Genomic DNA, 25,158 nt, shown 5'->3' with positions numbered 1-25,158 from the left:
GTTGTATCTGTAGGTTTATCCTAAGTGACCCATAAAATGGCTCTCAAAGGGAAGAGTTGATAACTTGAGTTGCAGTAATTGTGTACTTGATCTGCCTGAATACAAAATAAATTGAGGAGCCCGAGCTAGTCCAGCCTACGGGCAGAGTCTCTTTTCTCTGGCAGCGTTGATGGATCAACGAAAGCAGTCTACATGATGAAACCAAGGAGGAGTGATTATAAACAAGGAGAGTTTGAAGACCAAGATCTACCAGGAGACCTCTAACAAGTTCACGTGAAGAGTTAGCAGCACTCTGCGTTGTGCGGATGAGGCCATATTTAGAAACTGCTTCCAGTCACCATGATACGAAGAAGATGTTGAGACCCTGGAAAGACTTCAGAGAAAAGCAACAAAGATGATAAAGGGTCTGAAGGCTAAAACTTATGATGAACCATTGAGGGAACTAGATTGCATTGCATTGGTATCCTTCAGTCTCAAAAGACTATGGAATCGTGCTCTGGAAAGATGTCAAAGCTGGAGTGTCCTCTCCAGCACAAGGCCTCGGTAGATTAATATGGAGGATAGACTTTTACCCAAGCAGCAGATCCCCCTCTCTCCACATCGCTGAAATAGTCCAATGGAATGGCAGAGTCAATAAGATTGGTTCCAGCTGCATCACAGGAGTTACCAGAACGTGGTTGTACAGAGACACGAGCTGCTTCCGGGACTCTGGATTTTGCCTTGATTTTGCCTCCTGAAGCCTTTTCCAGTAGTGGATATAGCCACAAGGCAGTGGAGGTTTGTAATCAAAGTTTCCCTTCTCCTAGAAGATGGCTCTGCTGCTTTATCTGCCGTTGGGCGTAGAGCCCTCTTCCGCCTTCAAAACCGTTGGCTAAGTATGTCCAGGCTAATTAAGAGAAGGATTAGGAGTGATAAAGATAGCTGACTTCCAGTACTTGAGGGACTGTCACAGAGAAGAGGGAGTCAACCAGTGGTGGGTTTCAAAAATTGTTCGAACCTACTCTGTGTGTGTGTGGCCTCCTTTGTGAGACTGGCTTGCTGCCCATGTGACCGGATGGGAGTGGCTTGCCGCCCATGTGACCAGATATGAAGATGCCGACGACACTTGTCAGAACCACCTTAAATTACCTCACACACAGCACTGGCATGCATAAGAATATGAGGTAAACTTGTTTTTTAAAAGGCATCTTTGGTTTGCGTTAAAACAACTTCAACACACGCAATGTTCTGATTGCATCACAAACGCAGTAGTCATCCTTACCTTTCACAGAGGCTCTGAGTTTTAGAAATATGAGCCTCATAGTGTAGAATAATCATATCCAAGGATCAGTGGTGGGTTTCAAAAAATTTTGGAAGCTCTTCTGTAGGTATGGCCTGCTTTCCAGGTCCACTGGTGGGACCTCTTCTAACCGGTTAGGTAGATTTGACAAACCGGTTCTACCAAATAGGTAAGAACTGGTAGGAACCCACCTCTAGAATCAACCCATTCTCCAAGGCACCTGAGGGCAGGACAAGGAGTAATGGTGGAAGATCATTAAAGAGAGATCCAACCTAGAACTTCCTAACAGTGAGAACAATTCATCAGGGTAATGGCCTACGTCCAGAAATTGTGGGTCTGGGTCTCTGGAGGGGACGTGGTGGCTCAGTGGCTAAGACGCTGAGCTTGTCGATCAGAAAGGTTGGCAGTTCAGCGGTTCGAAACCTTAGTGCCATGTAACGGAGTGAGCTCCCATTACTTGTCCCAGCTTCTGCTAACCTAGCAGTTTGAAGTTATGTAAAAATGCAAGTGGAAAAATAGGAAGCACCTTTGGTGGGAAGGTTAACAACATTCTGTGCACCCTCGGCATTTAGTCATGCCAGCCACATGACCATGGAGACATCTTCGTACAGTGCTGGATCATCAGCTTTGAAACGGAGATGAGAACCACACCCTAGAGTTGGGAACAACTAGCACATATGCGTGAGGTGAACCTTTAACTTTATCTCTGGAGGTTTTCAAGAAGGGAAAGGAGAGCCATTTGTCCAAAATGGTATAAGGTCTCCTTCTTGAGTCAGGAATTGGACTAGAAGACTTCCAAGATCCCTTCCAACCCTCTTATTCGATTCCCTAAATTATCAAGACAAACTGCACCCGCTGTTTAGGTTTATGAGAGTAAATTCAGAAACATAGGTGCATATGAGGTGGGGAAGTCGAGCAGAAGTCATGTAGTTACAGAAACGGCCAGTCAAAATAGAAACAGTCATGGGAGATGGTTCAGAAATCATGAACAGGCTGCAGATTCCCCCAAGGAATGGCAAGAAGCCTTTTATTTATCAACTTCACATCTACTGTTTTTTGTTCAATTAAAGGTCCAAATTAGTATTGATATTTCCTACAATTAAAAAAAACCTTTAAGGAGAGAGAGAGAGAGAGAGAGAGAGAGAGACAGAGACAGAGACAGAGACAGAGACAGAGACAGAGACAGAGACAGAGACAGAGACAGAGACAGAGACAGAGACATGAAATAAATGCATTCAACCCTCCAAAGAAAAGTGTGAGGACTTGCAAGAGAGCAAGGAATCATTGCTCCAGCTTTTGCTTGCTCTGTAGGAAACTTTTGGTTGAACCCAGCTTATTCACAATAAGAAAATTACACAAATTGCTTACAACAATCGGTCTGCTTCTCCTAGCAGAAACCTCGCTCTCTGAGCTACCTTCTGCTCCTGTTCCTTCTGGGCTCCTCTTTCCAAATTTGCTTTCCGCCTTCCCCACCCTCCTTCTCCGATTCCCTGATTAGAATCCCCTTTCACAGTGGTGGGTTTCAAAAATTTTTGGAATCTCTTCTGTAGGTGTGGCCTGCTTTCCGGGTCCACTGGTGGACCCTCTTCTTACCGGTTCAGTAGATTTGATGAACCGGTTCTACCGAATAGGTGCGAACTGGTAGGAACCCACCTCTGCCCTTTCACTACCGTGCGCACCAAATGTGACATTAGGCAAAACATCCGTCTCTAAACTGTTCTCCTGTTTTGATCTTTCGGACAGCAAGGACTAATAAAATTATGCAACACAAAGGACTCTCAAAAATCAACGAATCCATCGTGCTGCAGGGGAAGGTGGGGAGAGCAGCTTTGGCCTCACATCTAGGGCAAAGAGTCCACTGGTTTTTCTACCGCTGAAGGGTTTGCACCATCGGGAAGATTTTGTTCTTTTAAACAAATCTAAATCTCCTTCTTCTTCTTTATGTTCTTTGAACTTGTCATCTTGTCTATTACTCCCTGGAGGAACAGAAAACAAATTTGTTCCATTATCTTTGTGACAGGCACTTCAGATTTGGAGGATAGCCTCTCCACTCTCAGGAGAACTTTAATAGAGGGCATGGGTAGATCCCAGAGAAAACAACAGAGGTATTGTATTATTGGGCACCCAGTCATTACACCAAGCGTGATTTATGACTTAGCATACTGGGACAACCTGACTAATTGTGGTTATCCATTGAACCATGGCTTGGAGTGATCAGTTAATTGAGTGATTGACTGGAAACCCTGGATCCAAGACTGTTCCTCACATCTTCTATATATATAAAAATGGCCTTGTGTGTGTATGTTCTAGCGTAACTCTGGAATGGCTCGAGCTATTTCAACCAACTTGGTATACAGATGACTTACTCTCTGGAAACAAATAGTGTGGGGGTAAGACCCCTGGGGGGGGTGTTCTGTTAAGATACAGCCTATTGTGCCTTAAAATGGCTTCTACTGTACTGGCTTAAAATGGCCTCTACTCCACAGCACAATGGAGTTTCCATGGTAATGGCTCCATAGTACTCCACAAGGGGGCTCCCTCTGGTATGGGGAAAAATCCAACATTAGTAATTACATTTGGTCCGGACATTTGTGAATGTCTAATATAAGGGTTAGGGTTAGGGTTGTAAAATACCCGGGCAATGCCAGGTTAACAGCTAGTCTGTGATAAAGTTCTGCTCTCCCAACCTTAGTCAGAAAAATATTTGGCCTAAAATCAGGGCCCCTGCAGTCAACTTTTGTTGTTGTTGTTGTTTGTTGTTGTTGTTAGTTGCGATGTTATATCTGACCAATCATGACCCCATGGACAACGTTCCTCCAGGCCTTCCTGTCCTCTACCATCCTTTGGAGTCCATTTAACCTCACGCCAACTGCTTCGATGACTCCATCCCGCCACCTCATTCTCTGTTGTCCCCTTCTTCTTTTGACCTCAATCTTTCCCAGCATTAGGCTCTTCTCCAGTGAGTCCTCCCTTCTCATCAGGTGACCAAAGGATTTGAGTTTCATCTTCAGGATCTCATCTTCTAAAGAGCAGTCAGGATTGATCTTCTCTAGGACTGACCGGTTTGATCGCCTTGCAGTCCAAGGGACTCGCTGGAGTCTTCTTCAGCACTTAATAGTCAACATTTACGGTGCCTCAATCTCAGAATCAGTCTAACTTATTGCCTATGCTTAGAGCATAGCATCTATCCACCCACAGACATTTCCATGTAGGAAAACAAACCAACTCGGATGCTGTGAACTCCAGAAGTCTTCTGTAGAGAGCTCTATATTTTGTGTGATGCTGGACATTAAATATCCCAATCTGCCGCCATTTATCCTGACCTGGATATTGAAAAATTCCTTTTGAGGTTCTACTCACAGGAATGCTGACTTTGAAATAATTCTAAGGATGGAGCAGTGTGATTTCCAACCTCCAGAAGAAGCGCCTCAGTGGAAGTCATTCCTTGGTCATGATAAAGTGAATCCACTCATATCTTACAAATCATTTAGTTTTGTATCTGGACTGGGAGCATCAGTCTACTGGAATACCCATAATGGCCTTCCATGAAATATGTGTATACCTCATATTGTTTACACACACACACACACAAAAATTGTAAACAATGAGTTTTGACCAAGCTGAACCAATGATGCATTTGCTCCCCCTGATGACCACACCAAGAATAGGCACGGCATTATCACATTTCCTACCCTAGCTAAGAGGGACAGACTAGCAATTGTCCATTTGGAGCCTGAAGATGACCAGCCTCTGAAGACTCCTCCATGCTGTCTAGAACATTCTCATGGGAGGTCTTCTTCCACAATAGGAGCGTAGGTTTCTTATCCTAAGCCAGAACACCTTAGACTGACTTCAACTTGTCTTAGCAGCAGACTCTTTTTTTTGAAGACATCTCCGCAGTTCATATCATTCAGGAAGCTGGATTATTGTTCCATTCATAAATCAGGTAACTGTAATTTAGCTGGTGCATTGCACAAATTCAGGAAGTGTGTTGAGTTAAGGTTGATGCTGCATCTTGACTATACTTTTCTTTGTTCCTACTTGGATTCCTTTTCACCTGTCAGAAATCAATTTCTTGGCTGTTGGGCTGATTTTCAACTCCTACCTTTGGATTTTGACACCTTGTCTTTTACCTGAACTGTGGCCAAGACAGGTTCACACCTGGCTGTAACTCACTAGTTGACCTTTAGTTTCCGTGATCTTTTTAGCAAATAGATTCCTTGATTCTCCTGCTATCTTGGCCTTGGAACATGCAGGCAATTATTATGTGCAATTATTATATATATGTATTTGCCTTTGCAATCTCCATTTTAAAGAAAACATCAAGTTTTAATGGCGGTGCGGAATCTTCAGGCCCTTGAAACAGATGGAATTCCACAGCTCAGAGGCTGGTCTTTAAAATCTATCATCATTATTAAAAAGTTGGACATTGTTAAACCTTGGCTGCTGTGTGCCCAGCTGGATTAATTAACACCCACCAGTTATTGACCTTTCACTGAGAATGTGGACAACCATTTCCCCAAAGACAGATGATCCTTCCGTGCGCCTTATACAGATGATGCATGATGGCACCCCGGCACAGAGGACGGAGCACACCCAACATATCAGATTCCCAGGGTGAAACTTTTTTCCTTCCAAATCCACCATTAATTCATTGTATATTCATAAAATCACAAATCGATAATATTCATGGTTCAGACAGATGCTGAAACAACGTCAAACTTCCTACTGCGCATTACATGTTACAAAAGCTTGGAAGAAGGAGAAGAAGGAGGGGGAGGAGGGGGAGGGGAGGGGGAGGAGGAGGAAGAGGAAGAGGAAGAGGAGGAGGGAAGAGGACAATGACAAAAAACCTCCTGGGACATTTGGATTCAGCTGCACTTTGGCTGTTTTATAAGGGTCTTTGATGAAATATTTTCAATTACAGGAGCTCATTTCCACAATTCCCAATTAGAAATCATCCTAAAAAAGACGCCTCTAAATATTAGTTTGCTAATGGGCTTATTTGACAGAGCACTTGAAAGCTGAAGAGTTTGAAGGCCCAGCAAAGTAATTTCTACCAGTGATGTTCTGTGATAACAGTGTCAACATTCATCAGACTTGCTCACTTTAGTAACTTCATTATAGCAGCTTCTCTGCACTTTAACCTATTTTTCCCACTTCTTTGCAATACAGAAACCTCTTTAGAGTCTAATGCCTTAAGCATATTTGGAGATTTCTTCCTTTATAATGAACAGCCCTTTTGCAGTAAAGGGCAGAGGCAACAATCATTTGGACCCCTGGGGCCCAAACTTTAGTCTCTGATATATGAAAGGGGTATCCAAATTTACTGGTACAGAAAAGATTGTTCAAAACTTGCAGCACGCTATGTATCAGCATTCGTTGCAAAGTCTTGTTCTGACTGTTTATTGCTTCCCCAACTGCTATCAACGTAGTACAATCAATACTGATAGACATGTAAAAACGGAAACATTTAAATATTGTTATTGAGGAGGGGGAAACTTAGACAAGTACCTCTCATGTTAAAAGTCTGTGGAGATTCTCACTCATCCAGGTCATAGTTGTCTTAAAGGTACTTTTTCAAAAGGCAACTGGATTTGATTTATTTTTTTCCCTTGAGGAAGAAAAAGACATTTCGCTTCCCTTTCAAGAAGCTTCATCAGTTCTGGCAGAATGGTGCTAGAACCGATGAAGCTTCTTGGATGAGAGGCAAAATGTCTTCTTCTTCCTCAGGAGGAAAAAAAAAAACAGTCCGGTTGCCTTTTGAAAAAGCACCTTTGAGACCATCAGGTCAAATTCTGTTTCCGGCCTTGATCAAATTGGACCCTTATTATAGAATTAATTGAATGTGATCCAGATCTTTGTATCAGCGGTGGGATTCACTTACCTTCCCTACTGGTTCACAAATGTGAGCGGCTGACACCCATACTCGCTTTGCTCGCGCACTACATCAGGGCAGGTGGGCGGAGCCTCCCACAGCTACCGCTATCACTTCACCCAAACCGGAGAGGAAACAGCTGAATACCACCTCTGATTTGTATCCTTTTCGGATCCCTGCTCATCCGCCTTTTGAAATGGCTTGGGAGCAGGCTGAAGTGGCCATTTCCATCTGATGACAAAAGGGATTTTTGGCAAACGCAATAATCTTTCCCACAAGATTATGGGATCCTGTTAAATGTGTCCACTTGGGGGTTCAGTTTTATCTCATCGGTGAGAACCAGGAAAAATAGCTCCACAATTTAGTTTGTAACCAAAAGGACGTTTTCCTTCAAAAACTGTGTCCATATTTTGCAAACGACCACAATAGGGGAAAGGAACTCTATGCGATAAAAGAATTGAGATAGACCTTAACTATACTCTACAAGGTGGCAAGTAGAGAAAGTTCCCCAAACATTTGTGCAAATGTTTTCTTTGTGACCCTTAACAGCAAGATTTCCAGCACTACAAGATGATTCAGCCAGGTGAAGTGAGGTAGGGTTGAAGCTTTGACTCCGAGATTCAAAACAGTTGTGATCAAACCTCTAAATCATATTGGAAAATCAAATTGAACCATTCGATTCAAATAGAAGTCTTCCGGTACTTGGGGAGCTGTTGCAGAGAATAGGGAGTCCATCAGTGGTGGGTTCCAGATCCCGTCACAACCTGTATGCTGGGATGGGGCCGGATGTCCACCTCAGGCACACATGCTCACACACATGCGCATACCACCGCCCTGCAATGCCCCAGCTGTTCAGCAAGGTCGTGAAGGCGCCATACACCGTTTGCACATGCGCAATTGACCCGTTTCCCTCAAAAAGAGGTAAGGAATGCAGGTGGGAAACACCGTTCTGGTACAGTGGCCACTGCTTCCAACTGCCACTGGTACAGCCGTACCGAGCCATACCTCCCAAAACCCATCACTGGAGTCCATGTCTTCTCCAAAGCACCTGAAGGCAGGACAAAAAATAACAGGTAGAGAAGATCATTAAGGAGAAACCGAACCTAGAACTAAGGAGGAATTTCCTGAGAATGAGAACAATTAATCAGTAGAATGGCTTCACTCCAGAAGTTGTGGGTGCACCATCACTGGAGGTTTTCAAGAAGAGACTGGGACGCCATTTGTCTGAAATGGTGTGGTGTCTCTTGCTTGAGCAGGGGGTTGGACTAGAAGACCTCCAAGGCCTTTCCAACCCTATTATTCTACAGTATGTTCATTGATTTGTTCTGGATGCTTCTGAATCAATTCAAAGGCACCTGCAATGACTCTCAACCACAGCTTCCCCCAAATGGCCTTGACTGAATTAAACTAACCATCCAACAAAAGTGAGGATGTGCAGTCTTTCTTGGACCAATAGACCTCTCTCCATCCTAGACCAGACACACAGATGGTAGAACGAGGACCAAAAAAAAAATACATTTGATATAATCCATTCGAAATGTCATAATCGGAATGAGTGTAGTCCCTGTGCGTTTAATAACCACCTGTTTCTGTCATAGGAAACGATTACAATCTTCTGCCAAATTCTGAGGGGATTCTGAGCATTATGAATAAGGGATGAAGGGATGGGAAACCAATATTGTATATCCATGTTTTTCAGCTTTGGCCACTTGATGATATATGGACTTCAATTCCCAGAATTCCCCAGCTAGCAGCCACACTGAAATTCAGCGACAAAAAAAGTTTCTGTGGCTGCACACAAAATAAGACTAAATAAATAGCTGAAACTAAGGCAGACTTCTCACAACTTAATTTCTTGTTTTCCCTTAAAAAAAAAAAAGCAGAATTAAACCAATCCAGCCATTTTCATGGCCTTTCTCCTTTGTCCTTTGTTTGTAATAAACAAACATACGTAAAAACTAACAACCAAGCAATTATTATTATTAGTTTTTTTAAAAAAAAAATCTTTTCAGGGAAAGAAAATCAAAGCAGATGACATTTCATAGAACGTTTAGCATTTCATAATCCTATATTATTACTTTTGCAATATTGCTAGAACTGAAAATGGGGCCATTCCAGATATAATCCCACTTACATTTGTCTTACATTTGTCAGTAGGAAGGAGTCTGTGAGAAATTTGTAAATAATAAAAACGTCTGAGCAAAAATTAATTTCACTGAGCGTTTGCAACATTAACTTTTAGTCAGAGGCAAATGAAATGCTATATTTCTCCACTTTTGTAGTGCTGTTATATTATTGACAAAAGTTACTTTCCGTCCCACAAAGAACTTTCTAAAAGCTCGGCTGGCATTTTAGTGTCACATTTTCAGTTATTACTATAAAATTGTAATTAGGTAGTAAATTACAGTGTTAATATTCACTTTGAACAAATAAATGTTAGGAGGACTGGAAATGTGTATGATAATGATAGCATGGGGACCTATTCACTAAGGGAAGCCTTGGCTTTGTTCATAAAAGTTATTTTTCCTATTTTGTGCATTTCATTTCTTGAATTTTCCCCTAAACGTAGCCATTTCATGCCAACACAGCATCCTCTACGGCAGAGACTTTTTTTCCATATTCATAATGAGGATGGGTGTTTCCCAAAGCCGCCATTAAACCAAAAACCACAAAAAGCAACATTGGACAAAAGAGATCACAGTATTCTTTGTGTTCAAGGGCAACCTACAAATACCTGAAATAAATTTAAGGCAGGGGTCGGCAGCCTTAAACACTCAAAGAGCCACAAAAGTCCTAACCGGAAGTCCCCCGTTCAATTCTGGAGCCGGCCGGAAGTCTGGTTCCCCCACCAAGGAGTCTCCTCCCAGCATGGCATCCTTTTCCCCCTGCCGATAGGAAGTCCAGTTCCCCCACCATAGAGTCTCCTCCTAGCGCGGCGTCCTTTTTCCTTTTACCAACTGGTGACAGGGAGCCACAGCAGAGGGGTGAAAGAGCCACATGTGGCTCCAGAGCTGCGGGGTTGCTAACCCCTGATTTAAGGTATGACCACCATCATACCAGAGTTCAGGACTCCAGTCATGGCTTGAAGACACATCCCCCCCCAAAAAAATCAATTTCATAACAAAAACAAGAAGATTGCTTAACTACATCCAGCTCAACCCCGGAGTCAATTATGTAGAAGGTCATCGGACTCTCCTACACTAGGAGTGTTTAAGCAAAGATTGAATTGACATCTAACTGAGATGTTTAGCTTGGATTCCTAAGTAGAATGTTGAAATCAAACATCTGTATACCTCTTACAAGTTTCTAACAGCAGGGTACAACTCAGAGATTTATGGTGCTACTCCTTGGTTAGCTGAGTGGTTAAGAAGCTCGGGGGACAATAGGCAGAATCTTGGGGGGGGGGAATTAAACAAAGCTTCACCTCTGTGGACTGCTGTGGGCTAGAGGTGGAGCTCTTTCCTCACAATCAGGAGGTTGTGAGTTCGATCCTAGATAGAGGCAGATGGAGAGTCTCCTGCTTGGGCAGGGGGTTGGACTAGATGACCTGAAAGGTCCCTTCCAACTCTTTCAATCTGTTAAACTCTTGTTTATTAGTGACTTTATTAAGGTGGGCCATGACCAGGGCTGGATTTAGATGAAAAGAGGCCCTAGGCTATTCCACTTATGAGGCCCTTTCACCTCCCATTTTTAAGTTTGTAAATTACATGAGGGACAATAAAATACATCATTATTGTGATATATATCAATATATATCAATATATATAGCTGGCCTCCCGATGGAGAGCGGCTCTGCTCTGCGGCAAAGGCAGCGAGGCCAGCCGCCTCCCCTGCTGCGCTCAGCTGCCCGGCTCGGCCCCCTCGCCCTCACCTGCCTGGCCGCTGGTGGGCTCCGCGTCAATGGGGCGGCTACTGGGAGCGGCCGCGCCTCTCGCCTGACCGCCAGTGCCGGGAACATAGACGGGCTCCCCAACTGCCGCGGCACTGGATCGATCTTAACCAATACATTTTTATGTTTGTTTATTAGTCATATGCGTAGAATTTCTCCTTATTTTCGGTTCAGTGTTTTAGTGTTCACCGTTTTTAGAATAGTGTAATTTTAATTTTGCTAAGAATTTGAATGTAGGCCCCTCTTGATCTTGAGGCCCTAGGCTGAAGCCTAGTTACCCTATAGGAAAATCTGGCCCATGACGTAACCCTCTGGAGTGTTGTCCTATCTGCCACTGTGCAATTGGCAAACCATACACAGATACAGGACTCTAACCCCGGCGTATTTCCTTTTTGGTTGCCCCTGTTTGTCTTACGTCTCTCTTTTCCCGTGGGGGGTGTGTGCATGCTCTGACAATTCAACAGCCCTGGTTTTCTGGATTTCCAAAACAGAACTGAATCATAAGGGAACTAAATAGGGCAGTGTTTTTCAACCTTGGCAACTTGAAGATGTCTGGACTTCAACTCCCAGAATTCCCCAGCCAGCATTCGCTGGCTGGGGAATTCTGGGAGTTGAAGTCCAGACATCTTCAAGTTGCCAAGGTTGAAAAACACTGAAATAGGGTAACTAGGATAGGAGGAACTTCCTCGTGTTCCATTTGCAAGCTCATTAATGAATTACGTTTACACTTTTGAAAAATGTGCAAAAGCATTTCAATGCGTACCATTAGATCGTAGAACGCACTGGGCCTTGTTCCTGGGGATTCGAGCTAAGGACCACCCTCCCCAAGAAATATTGGCCTAACATTTCTGGTGCATTCCAAGAAAAAAGAACAAGGGGGCGGGGAGAGACAGCTAAAATTTTTATCTAAAGAAGAGCAATGGATTTTTAATTGCTATATTGGCTTCCTACCATCGATATTTTTATGCTGCCCATCAGATCTTTTGTTTTAGTTTAGGATAAGAGATTTCCCAAGCCTTCTATTTATTATGAGCTCATGTTTTTATAGGCTGTTGCAAGTCAAAGCAGTGAATATTTTTTTCTGATTTGTGGCAGGCATGTGATAGATTTAAAATAAAAACTCACCGAAAACAAACAAGCGAAACCATTGTTAAAAACATCTCCGCCGGGTCAGGAGATGCTCTGCTCTTTGACTACAACTTCTGGACACTCAGTAAGTAATGGAATTAAATCTTGAAAAATACTTTAACAAGGGGGAAAATACGGTCTGATTTTTGTTTTCCATGTTACAACTTCTGGACACTCAGTAAGTAAAGGAATTAAATCTTGAAAAATACTTTAACAAGGGGGAAAATACGGTCTGATTTTTGTTTTCTATGTTACATGTGTTGCAATCATTAATGAGCAAGGTTAATTAGGGCTGCAACATGCAACAGAGGCTCGCTGGTTCACTAATGACTCTACAAACCTTGATTGGGAAACTAGCTTAGATCTTTAAGTGTGAGTTGCAATCAGATTAAAGCCACATTTTTATTGTTTTTCCCAGTGCAACATGGGGGGATAAATACAGATTAATAAAATAGATACTGTTTTGATTTTTTTTTAATGTTCTTTATCATGTGTCTTCCTTATATTATTTACCTCTTTCATGTCTATTTTCCAATGTAAGTTCCTGATTTATTTGCAAGCCTTTAAACATACAAATAAGAGTTCTTGTGCTCAGGTGACTCCATAAAACACATCACTCCTAATTACTTCAGCTTCTCTTAGAGAATAAAATGAAGAGGGAAGTATAATTGTTACTTTAAATAAAATCATCACATAATTGCAAAAGGTAATATTCTGGGATCAGATAAGTAGCAAACACACCCAACAAATACAGTGCAATTCCCTTTCAAGCAAAGGTATGCTTAGTCTAAAAATGATTAAAGCAAAAATCATTCCTTTCCTAAGTGCACATTAAGGAAAGAAGACTAAAACATATGAGGAGCGGTTGCAGGAATTGGCTATGGCTAGTCTAGAGAAGGGACGAAGTGGCTCAGCGGCTAAGACGCTGAGCTTGTCGATCAGAAAGGTTGGCAGTTTGGCAGTTCAAATCCCTAGAGCCACGTAACGGAATGAGATCCCATTACTTGTCCCAGCTTCTGCTAACCTAGCAGCTCAAAAGCATGCAAAAATGCAAGTAGAAAAATAGGAACCACCTTGGTGGGAAGGTAACAGCGCTCCGTGCGCCTTTGGCATTTAGTCATGCTGGCCACATGACCACGGAGACGTCTTCGGACAGCGCTGGCTCTTCGGCTTTGAAACAGAGATGAGCACTGCCCCCTAGAGTCAGGAACGACTAGCACATATGTGTGAGGGGAACCTTTACTTTACTTTTTGTAGTCTAAAGATTTGGGGTGACATGATAGCAATATTCCAGTATTTCAGGGGCTGCCCCACAGAGTGGGGTTCAATTTATTTTCCAAAACACCAGAAGGCACGGCAAGAAACAATGGATGGAAATTTATCAAGGAGAGAAGGAACCAGGAATTAAGGAGAAATTTCCTGATGGTGAGAACAATAAACGAATGGAACAACTAGCATTCAGAAGTTGTGGGGGCATTTAAGACAGCCACTTGTCTGAAATGGTACAAAATGCTTGACCAGGGGATTGGACTAGAAGACCTCCAAGGTCCCATCCAGCTCTATTCTGACTGAAATTGAGTGTGCAAATTTGAACATTAGAGCAAGTTGCCTAATGATTTCCCCCCTGTGTATAGCATCGCACTGCACTCAAAAGTGTGTATAATCAAGGCTATGGTTTTCCCAGTTGCAATGTATCACTGTGAATGTTGGACCATAAGGAAGACTGAGCGCCAAAGAATGGAGGGCTTTGAACTCTGGTGCTGGAGAAGACTCTTGGACTGCAAGGCAATCAAACTGGTCAGTCCTAGAGGAGATCAACCTTGACTGCTCTTTAGAAGGCCAGATCCTGAAGAAGAAACTCCAATACCTTGGCCACCTAATGAAAAGGAAGGACTCCCTGGAGAAGAGCCTGATGCTGGGAAAGATGGAGAGCAAAAGAAAAAGGGGAAAGCAGATAACAAGGTGGCTGGATGGAGTCACCAAAGCAGTAGACATGGGCTTAAATGGACTCCAGAGGATGGTAGAGGACAGAAAGGCCTGGAGGAACATTGACCATGGGGTCCCAATAGGTTGGACATGACTTCTTGACTAACAACAACATAGATTTTGGACAGAATAGACCCATGCTTTGTCTGAATTCATGTGAAACTAAAGCAGATGAGGTACAGAATATCTTGAGCCTGAGTTACTCTGACTTTGTATACATAGAGAGTACAGAAGCTACTACTGCAAGTTTTCATATTTGGAGATTGTTTTTCCAGCTGCCTTGAACAATGAGATAGTGTTCATCATCAGGAAAACCCAGGATAAACTGCAGCCCGACATAGCAAAGAACAAAGAATGTTTGTAACTACTTGCAGAGCGAGCCGACCCTCTTCAAAGTTGAAGAGAAGACAATGAAAATGACCAAGACTTTTTATTTTTTTTAAAAAAAAAATCTTTAAACATTGACTTCAGCCCAGTAACTGCAAGAAATGCCTGCAGAGATTCAAAATCTAAGAAAAATAATGCTGGCATCTAATTACACCCGTGCAGTGTGCTGCTTTTATCTGTAATTGGACTGTATAGTCTTTCATTCTAATTTACTTTACATCTAAACTGGGATAATCAAGACAAGCAGAGCAGAATAGCCTGTAACCAGCTATACCACTGACACCCGTTAATGCCTAATTATAACAACTAAATTAAAGATGTGACTGTAAAGAGGTTGAGTACCAGTCTGAAGCATTTAATTCAGTGGAAAGTAGTTGAGATTTTAAATCCTATGTACAAAAATCAATATTATGGCTCATTATATTGGTATTGCTAAACAGATGAATGAAATTAAAGCATTTTGCTTTTTGCTCTAAAAATATTTTATGGTAATATAAATATTTTATTTTCAAATAAAGGGAGCTAGATAAAGGAGGACATTTCCATCCCCGGCTAATTGAGGGGACTATTCAGCCCCCCATCCCCAATTACATTCACATTTAGAAGGCTTTCTTATGATCTCTACATGCCCTTTGAAAATATGGGCTATCAGTTGTCTTCTGTAGCAATAGCAATAGCAGTTAGACTTATATACCGCTTCATAGGGCTTTCAGCCCTCTCTAAGCGGTTTACAGAGTCAGCATATTGCCCCCAACAACAATCCAGGTCCTCATTTTACCCACCTCGGAAGGAGGAAGGCTGAGTCAACCCTGAGCCGGTGAGATTTGAACAGCCAAACTGCAGAACTGCAGTCAGCTGAAGTAGCCTGCAGTGCAGCATTTAACCACTGCACCACCTCGGCTCCACCTCTGTACCATTTGTTGAAAGGCTTAGTGGATCAGATGTGATGCTATGCATAACGCAAGGCTTACATCTTTAACATCAAGGAGTGTTGATATTCGTCCATCATGTTCGAAGAGGACCTTGACATCCCCTGGAACCCAAAGCCCGGGGAAAGCCATTTTCGCCCTCCCAATTTGGGGAGGGCAAAAATCCCACCCCGCCATGGTGCCGGTGGCTAAATAGGCCACACCCACTATGGCCACACCCCTCCAGCAACCGAGCAGAGAACCAGTTGCTAAATTTTTTGAATCCTACCAATGCGTTGTGCTTTCCTAGCAAGGATAAAAAGAATAGGGGGAAAAAAGGAGTCTTTTGGCAATTGGCTGAGAGACAGAACTGGGGTAAATCATGAATCTGTTTTGCTTATTGGATATATCTCTGTGGGATGTATGTCTGCTTCAGTGGTGGGTTTCAAAAAATTTTCGAACCTACTCTGTGGGTGTGGCCTCCTTTGTGGGAGTGGCTTCCTGGCCATGTGACCTGGTGGGAGTGGCTTGCCGGTCATGTGTTTTCTTTCTTTCTTTCTTTCTTTCTTTCTTTCTTTCTTTCTTTCTCTCTCTCTCTCTCTCTCTCTCTCTCTCTCTCTCCTTCCTTCCTTCCTTCTGTCTCTCTGTCTCTTTTTCCTTTTTTTCTTTCATCTCTCACTTTTTATTTCTTTTTTTCTTTATTTATTTCTTCCTTTCTTTCTCTTTCTCTTTCTCTCTGTGTGAGTGTGTGTGTTTGTGTGTGTGTGTGTGGCAGTGGTGGGTTTCAAAAAATTTTGGAACCTCTTCTGTAGGTATGGCCTGCTTTCCGGGTCCACTGGTGGAACCTCTTCTAACCACTTCGGTAGATTTGATGAACCAGTTCTACCGAACTGGTGCGAACTGGTAGGAACCCACCTCTGGTCTGCTTCCCATATGTTTCATTATAAGTCTTACCTGACTCCTTTCCCAAATAAGTTTAGATTTTATAAATAAATAAATATTTCCATTTCTTTATGTAGTTAGTCTTCTCTTTTGTTTTTTTGTTTTTTTTACATTTTTGTATGCATCTTTCCCAGCACATGCGGTTTTGGAAGCAAGGACTGTATGACAAAATTTGCAGAATAACATTCGCATACTGTATGGAAATGCAAACTTATTTGTTTAGAAAATGCAGGCCAGTTGAAACTCTTGCAATATACGTACAAAGAAAAGATAGAGGAAGAGATTTTGTTTTTGTTTTTTGTTTTTAAAAAAGAAACCAAGTTAGTTGTTTCCATTCCAGAAATGCTATTTCGTATGCTTAAAACAGATGTGTGTCATTGGGAGCTTTATTTTCCAAGCCACATTAACTATCGTCAATAACTACCTCATGAATGAATTAATGTCTGCTTGTGTGGATGGGCATCCTGTTAACTCTGAAGGCCAGTGTCTCCTTGTAGGGGACTTACTGCTTTCCAGATGTCTTGTGACAGGAAATTGTGATGGAAGCCCAGATGTCTTAGATCCATCATTCCAAGTCATTCAGCTGTCAGGAAAATTGCTTGACAGTGTACAGGCCTTGATAACATTCTGGAGTATTTTAAACAGACTAAAAATATAGACAGAGGAGAGGAGAGGAGGATCTGGTGTGATGGGACTACAGTGAAGAGGCAGTTTCCCAGAAAGGAAGAGCAGAATCCATAATCTGAAACAAGAGGTAACACAGCCCAGAGATGGACAGGAGACAGAGAAAGAAACTCAGGATAATTACTCCCTAGACTCTTTCAGCATACATCCATTTGGGGTGAGAGTAGTCAGGGTTTATGGCATGAGTCCATCTATTGGGTGTAGGCAAATAAAGAACTAAACTCTGGCTGGATTGTTCTACATTGTTCTTGGGCTTAGCCTCACACTATGAGTACAAGAGCATCATGATTTTCATCATTTCAGGAAGGTGTTTATTTATCCCAACCCTCCTTCCACGAACGTCGCTGCAATTTCTAATGTTGGATTTTTCCCCCTTACCAGCCATTACCCTGGCAACTCCACAGCGTTGTATAGTAGAAGCCATTTTAAGGCACAACAGGCTGTATCTTAACAGAACACACATCCACACTTATCCCCCCCCCCCAGTATTTTTCTCCAGAGAGTAAGTCATCTGTCTACTAAGTTTGGTTGAAATTTCTCGCGGCATTCCAGAGTTATGCTAGAACATACACACACACCGCCATTTTATGTATGTATGTATGTATGTATTTATGTATGAGATATACATGGCCGCCTAACCTATCCATGACTTTTGGTGGCTGGTTCTATGTTTTGAAATGAACAGAAGTAACTTCTCAATTAATACAACTAAGACCAAGAACTGACCATCCATTACCCAGGCTCTCAGGGTATCAGGCTTAATAGCAGGTCCAGAGTTTCAATGCCTTGTGGAAGGCCAGAGGGGTCATGGCAATTTTATTTTCTGGGGTGATAATATTCCGGAGCAGTGGTGGGTTGCAGGCAGTACACCACGGTATGGTCATACCGGAGCCTGCCCAGAGCACTGGATATCATTCCGGTACCGTGTTCCAGAGGGCCCACCCACACGTCCAAGGTCCTTACCGATCTTTTAAGTTTTCGGCACACATGTACAATAAGTACAGTGCCTGTGCGATGCTCCGCTGAGCAGCTGGATGGTCATGGAGGCGCTAAGACACATGTGCGCGCTGCACACATCCATGTGGACAGTGCTGGGCCTGTTCCAACTTAACCCACCACTTTTCCAGAGGTGGGGTGCCATGGCAGTATAGGCTCTCATGAGCAAAATACTTTTTCCCATAAAAATGAAAAGTGAACCAATTTCATTGTGTGTGTGTATACATACATACATACATACATACATACATACATACATACATACATACATACTACACTACACATATATACTAACTTTACTCTGGATTTAATATCACCCCTTTCTAATAATTCAATATTGAGTGTTCCTCTCCTCCTCCCCCACCCCTATCACTACTTAGCTAAATCTTCCATTGTGTTCTCCAAGACCCCTGCTTCAATTTAATAATTAACCATTATAGTTTCCACACCTTGTAATCTCCCTATCTCTGCAATGACTTTTTGAAATATTATCAGCATGGAAGTCATGCCAAATGGTAGTCATTTAAATTTATTAGGTCCAAATGGTGCATTAAAAGTCATTAGCTTACATTCTCAGTCATCTAACTTTACTTCTGAAAAAGCATGTCCAACATCTACAATTGAGAACGCTATTTGCTTCTGAAAGCTTGTCTGTTATTTCTTCAATAGTTTTCACTGGGCAACATTCATATTTTATGACTTCATTTAAATCACATGGATCAATGAATATCTGTACTTTGGAGGGTGGGAATTACCAATTATAGCTACAGAATTAAACTGGGTTGTTGAACCTTCTAAATCTTATATATGTTTTCAGTAACTCTGAAATTTTCTATAGTGGAAAATAACTGTTTTATACAGCAGAACAAATGGCTTTCTTTTGACAATAAGTACCAGCCATCTAAAATGATAGCAGTCTTTTCCCAAGTAGCACACAGTGGACAATCCATAGCCTTTTGTACATTCTGAATGTTGACCATGGGCAACATCCATATCCAATGCTACTTATTGGGGGAAATTATTGAGTGGTGGGGGTGGAAGGTATAAGTTATATATATTTTGCTATATTCCTGTATTCTTTTTTTGCTGCTGAGACCTGCAGAGGACGGGGGGACGGGACTACAATTTCTCTAGTGGACTAACACTGAATTCTGTATGAATGACAACAATACACCTTTTTGTGAAAGGATGCCTATGAACGTATGTGTCTCAATGCCCCCTACTCACTCCCTGAAAGATTGCTCACAAACAAAAAGGAAGGAATGAAGGATCATGAAATGGTTCCTTTCACATTCAATCATCTATCTTGTCTCATGTTTGCTGTCTCATATTCATCCGTCATCGTCAAATGAAGACCTCAACGCCACGTTTTAATCATGTTAAGGCTAGAGATGGTGTGTCCAAAGATCAGGCCAATTTGGGCGTAGAATGTTCTCGCACATGTCGGGCAGACATACAATATGTAAGCAGCACTGTTGTGCCAGTGACACTGATCTCACACAGCTCTCACTTATATTGTTCTTCAGCCATGCTTCATAAGATTAATCAATCAGAATAGAGCTGGAAGGGGCCTCGGAGGTCTTCTAGTCCAATGATCTGGAGATGCTTTACCATTTCAGACAAGTGACTGTCCAGTCTCTTCCAGTGATAAGGCACCAGAGGTGGGTTCCTACCAGTTCGCACCTATTCAGTAGAACCGCTTCGTCAAATCTACTGAACCGGTTAGAAGAGGTTCCACCAGTGGACCCGGAAAGCAGGCCACACCTACAGAAGAGGTTCCAAAAATTTTTGAAACCCACCACTGGTCCTTGGATATGATTATTCTACACTATCATGCTCATATTTATAAAACTCAGTGCCTCTGTGAAAGGTAAGGATGACTACTGCGCTTGTGGTGCAATCAGAACATTGCGTGTGTTGAAGTTGTTTTAACGCAAATCAAAGATGCCTTTTAAAAAACAAGTTTACATCATATTCTTACGCATGCCAGTGCTGTGTGTGAGGTAATTTAAGGTGGTTCTGACAAGTGTCGTCGGCATCTTCGTATCTGGTCACATGGGCGGCAAGCCACTCCCATCCGGTCACATGGGCGGCAAGCTACTCCCACAAAGGAGGCCACACCCACCGAGTAGGTTCGAACAATTTTTGAAACCCACCACTGCTGTGGACCTTACAGCTTCTGAAGCCAAGCTGTTCCACTGGTTAATTGTCCTCACTGTTAGGAAGTTTCTCCTTAATTCTAGGTTGCTTCTCTCCTTGATTAATTTCCACCTATTGTTTCTTGCCTTCTGGTGCCTTGGGAAATAAGCTGACCCCCATCGTCTTTGTGGCAGCCCCTCAAATACTGGAACACTGCTATCATGTCACCCCTAGTTCTTCTTTCCTCTAGACTAGCCATACCCAGTTCCAGCAAATGTTCTTATGGATAATGCCACAACAGATAGGGCAGACTATGCCAGCATTTCCTAAGTGGTTATGTCTATATATCTTTAAGAGAATTGTGTATCTTTTCTTTTCTGATGGTAGGCATAATTTAAATATGCAGTGCACATATATCGAAGCTGGAGCTTTGGTTCCAGTGATGTATAGACCCTTGCACAATTAAGAACAAGTTAAGTGCCTCTTGCACATTTAGTTAATCTATGAGACATCCTCAGGAACTGGGTATGTCTAGTTTAATGAAAAGAAGGACTAGGGGAGACAAGATAATAGTGCTCCAATATCTCAGGGGCTACCACAAAGAAGAGAGAGTCAAGCTATTATACAAAGCACTTGAAGGCAGAACAAGAAGCAATAGATGGAAACTAATCAAGGGGAGAAGCAACTTAGAAGTGAGGAGAAATTTCCTGACAGTTAGAGCAATTAATCAGTGGAACAGAAGTTGCCTCCAAAAGTTGTGAATGCTCCAACACTGGAAGTTTTTAAGAAGAGATTGAATAACCATTTGTCTGAAGTGGTGTAAGTTTTCCTGCCTAAGTAGAGAGTTGGACTAGAAGATCTCCAAGGTCCCTTCCAACTCTGTTATTCCATTCTCTTCTCTGCAGGTGACACCATTGATTGCATTGATGTATAATTGTTAATTTTATTTTCATTGTGGCAATGGCCAGCATGGTAAACAAAAGTCTCACTGGCATTGAAGCAAATTCCTTCTTGGGATAATTTAGGAGAGGTTTGCAAACCTACGTTCTTTTCCCAGGCCTTTTAATGGTTTTAACCGTTTTTACATTTTAAGTGTTTGAAGCCGTAATGTTTTATTGTTTTAATAATATTTTAAGGTTTCTTTTCATTGTACTTCTGTTTTAATTGTACTTGGATGTCCTTCCTTGAACTGTTCAGGGAATGGCTACTCTACCCGTACTGCGAATAAATAAATAAAATTATCTGCAAAACAATCAGCACAATTTTATAAAAAGTCTTGTTAAGCAAAGCAGTTTCAAGATCTTTCTCTCCGTCTTTTGATGTTTAAGCAAGGCAAATTGAAATAGTTCAAAATAGTAGCAAAGATCTGTATTAAATGTCCAAACTTTTTAAAAAAACTCTCAAAAAATGAGGCAGGTTTGTAACCTGTGACCAACGGGAGTTGAATCCTTCATTTGATCAGAATATTTGTTACTCAGAGGTGTATGTGTGCATCCTTTCTTATTTCCTTTCTAATTCAGCACCTATACTTTGTTTATAAACTCAACATCAAGAACATTAAGATCATGGCATCTGGCCTTCTCAATTCCTGGCGAATAGATGGGGAAGAAATCGAGGTAGTGACATGTTTTATTTTCCTGGGCTCCAAGTTCACCACAGATGAGGACAGCATCAAAGAAATTAAAAGACGCTTGCTCCTGGGGAGGAAAGCTATGGCGAATCTAGACAGCAGACTAAAAAGCAGAGACATCACCCTGCCAACAAAAGTGTGTATAGTCAAGGCGATGGTTTTCCCTGTTGTAATATATGGCTGTGAAAGTTGGACCATAAGGAAGGCTGAGTGACAAAGAATGGAGGCCTTTGAACTATGGTGCTGGAGAAGACTCTTGCGAGTCTCTTGGACTGCAAGGCCATCCTAGAGGAGATCAACCCTGACTGCTCTTTAGAAGGCCAGATCCTGAAGATGAAACTCAAAGACTTTGGCCACCTAATAAGAAGGAGGGGCTCATTGGAGAAGAGCCTCATGCTGGGAACGATTGAGGGCAAAAGAAGAAGGGGACGGCAGAGAATGAGATGGCTGGAATCACCGAAGCAGTCGGTCTGAGCTTAAATGGACTCCAGAGGACAGGAAGGCCTGGAGGAACGTTGTCAATGGGGGTCACGATGGGTCATACATGACTTCACAACTAACAACAATAACATTTATCCCTAGTTCAGGAATGCTTCCCTGAGTACAAAAAGTCAAGAATCCCTTCAGAGGCTCATTTAATTTCCTCCGCTAACTCACATGCATTCAACTTTCATCATGTTCTCATACCACCGCGAAATAATTTGAGCTGACATATGTTCCCTTTTTTTATTATTATTTTTCTTCAAAAGTTGACCGAAAGCAAGTTGGTTAGAAACTTAGTAAAAGATCCACTTGTATCCGTGTGGTTGTATTTTATATCCTTATCCATTCCCTGTGACTGTAAAATATGCATTAAAAAAAATTAAGCTAAAAGCTTAACGGCTTATGTAAGAATGCTTGAGTAAAAATGTCGCGGAAATTATTGAACTGTACAATTAACGCCCCTCCTATCAAATACTTTTCAGACTAATTTTCAATTGGATGCTTAGTCAGCAAATTCAAATGCCAATGGCTTTCTCTCTGTGTGAAGCATCTTTTTTTTAAAAAAAAATATTCTGATGGTTGGAGTATAATTGTACTGTGCATGCATCCACACAGACATTTTTGAATATACTGTGTCTGTCTCTGTATGTGTGTGTGTGTGTGTGTGTGTGTGTGTGGTGTGTGTATGTGTGTGTGTGTGTATAAAGATCAAGCTGTACACACACAGAGACACAGTATACTATTGCCTAAAACATACTGTATTTCATTTATATCAGTTACGTCTTGCTTACAAGGAATAACAACGAGGCTAATTACTTAAGGAGGCAACGTATTAATCTAATGAGAATGATATGTTTAAAAAGAAAAAAAATAATAAATTAAAACAGTGACCTGGAAATTAAGAGGAAGCAACAGCACAGGATTTTAAAAAAAAAAAAAATTAAAAAATGCGTTCTCGATGACTGAAATAAAAAAAAACTGAAATCGCCATCCAACAAACAAACAAGGTAAGTTTTACAAATGAGATTCAGCTTTGCATAATTACCAGCGTGGAAATATGTTAAAATGTGACCTGGTTAATCGGGGTGCTGATCGGGGCATTCTAAACTTTGACATTTATGGATCAGAGAATACATTTAGGAGATCCAGCAATAAAAAGCCCGTGTGTATTTTGCAAGGGGAGGAGGAAGACAACCGATTCTATGGCTGCCTTTCCAGTTATTCTGTTTCAGGAAGGGATGATGATCAAGGTTTAAATCGTCTGCATTGTTAAGGTGCTGTTGCGGTGATCGTGAATTCACCTTATTAGAGTCGTTAATGAGCGTAAGAAATGATTTTATAGAGAGCATGCACAAATGTGATTTGAAAACTCTCGACTTGCTTGATTCTAGATTAATTTCATGTGCTGATACCTCCCCCTCCCTGGTTTTGACAGCAGAAAGCAGTTAAGTTTTCCACGCAAAAATCAGGCTTGGAGATCATCAGTTTCAAATCCATGTCAAATGGGTTTTTCCAAACCTCTAACGATGTCCAAAAAATAGAGTATTGGGGAAGTTTGGCTGTTCACTCTCTGGGTCAGATGATTAAAAAGTTTATATATCCCCCCCCCCCAAGCGATGATTTGTTTAAGTATGCAGGTAGTCCTCAACTTATAACACTTCATTTAGTGCAGTGGTGGGATTCAAAAAAAATTACTACTTGTTCTATGGGCATGGCTTTGTGGGCGTGGCTTTGTGGGCATGGCAGGGGAAGGATACTGCAAAATCCCCATTCCCTCCCCACTCCTGCGGGAAGGCTATTGCAAAATCTCCAGAAGAACAGCTGGGACCTGTTCCCGATGTGCACATGCACAGACCTGCCAGAAGAAGTTAAGGAACAAGGGCCGACTCGGGAGTAAAGCCACGGGTGAACAGTGAATGGCCCCTCCCATAGGGAATAAAGAGGAGCGAAAGGGGAGGGGAGTTTGCAGGAGACAATTAGCTCAATTCATTAGGGTGAGGATCTGTTCCTGACTTCTTGCCAAGTAATTGCTGCTACAGCGTGGTGTTTGGAAGATATCGGCCTGCCAACTCTCCAAGCCTGATAAAGGTCTGTAGTTGTGAAATCTCTTGATTGTTTGCTGGGACTTTGCTGGAAAGGAATTCCCTTTAACCCAAATAAAAGAGGTTTTATCGGGACAAGGAGTCTGCTTCGTGATCTTGGGAGGCCTTGGTCAAGACACACCTATTGTGTTTGTGTTTCTAAAATACATTCAGCTACACCAAAGAAATTGCATCGCGGCTTAGCTTAAGATGCGAATTACATCATCATCTTTGAATGTAAAGAAAATATGAGCTAATTATTTCTCCCACTATCACTAAGAGATGGTCTCTAAAGCAACAAATGAGAAAAACCCACTGCCCAGTTCTTTCTGTTCGAAAGTACAACTGCAAAGCATGAAGCATGCATAGATAACTGCTACAAACCACAATAGTGTACACACACACACACACACACACACACACAGAGGAAAATGACACCCTCAAAATTTAGGTACAAAAACCTAGATACAAACCTAGATGCATTGTCCAATTAAAATGTAATAACGGTTTATTTACAGTTTTTCTTTATTTTATTGATTTATATAACCTCCCACTCAGCACTACAGCTGGTTCCTTTTCCCCCTTTTTCAAATCAGATTCAGCCAAAGAGATAACTCTGTTAAAATATTCATGCTTACTGTTAGAAAAAGGCTTCCAGCTGTATGTTTACTCAGAGATTTAATCTACCTAATATTAATGTAGCTTTATTTTGCTTCGGGCAACACCTCAGGCCAAACCATCCTGATGG

Source organism: Thamnophis sirtalis, unplaced genomic scaffold (assembly GCF_051295495.1).
Source record: "Thamnophis sirtalis isolate CommonGarterSnake01/CBP01778 unplaced genomic scaffold, rThaSir2_p1.2 scaffold_14, whole genome shotgun sequence".
NCBI lineage: Eukaryota > Metazoa > Chordata > Lepidosauria > Squamata > Natricidae > Thamnophis > Thamnophis sirtalis.
Note: the sequence above shows the minus strand (reverse complement) of the source record.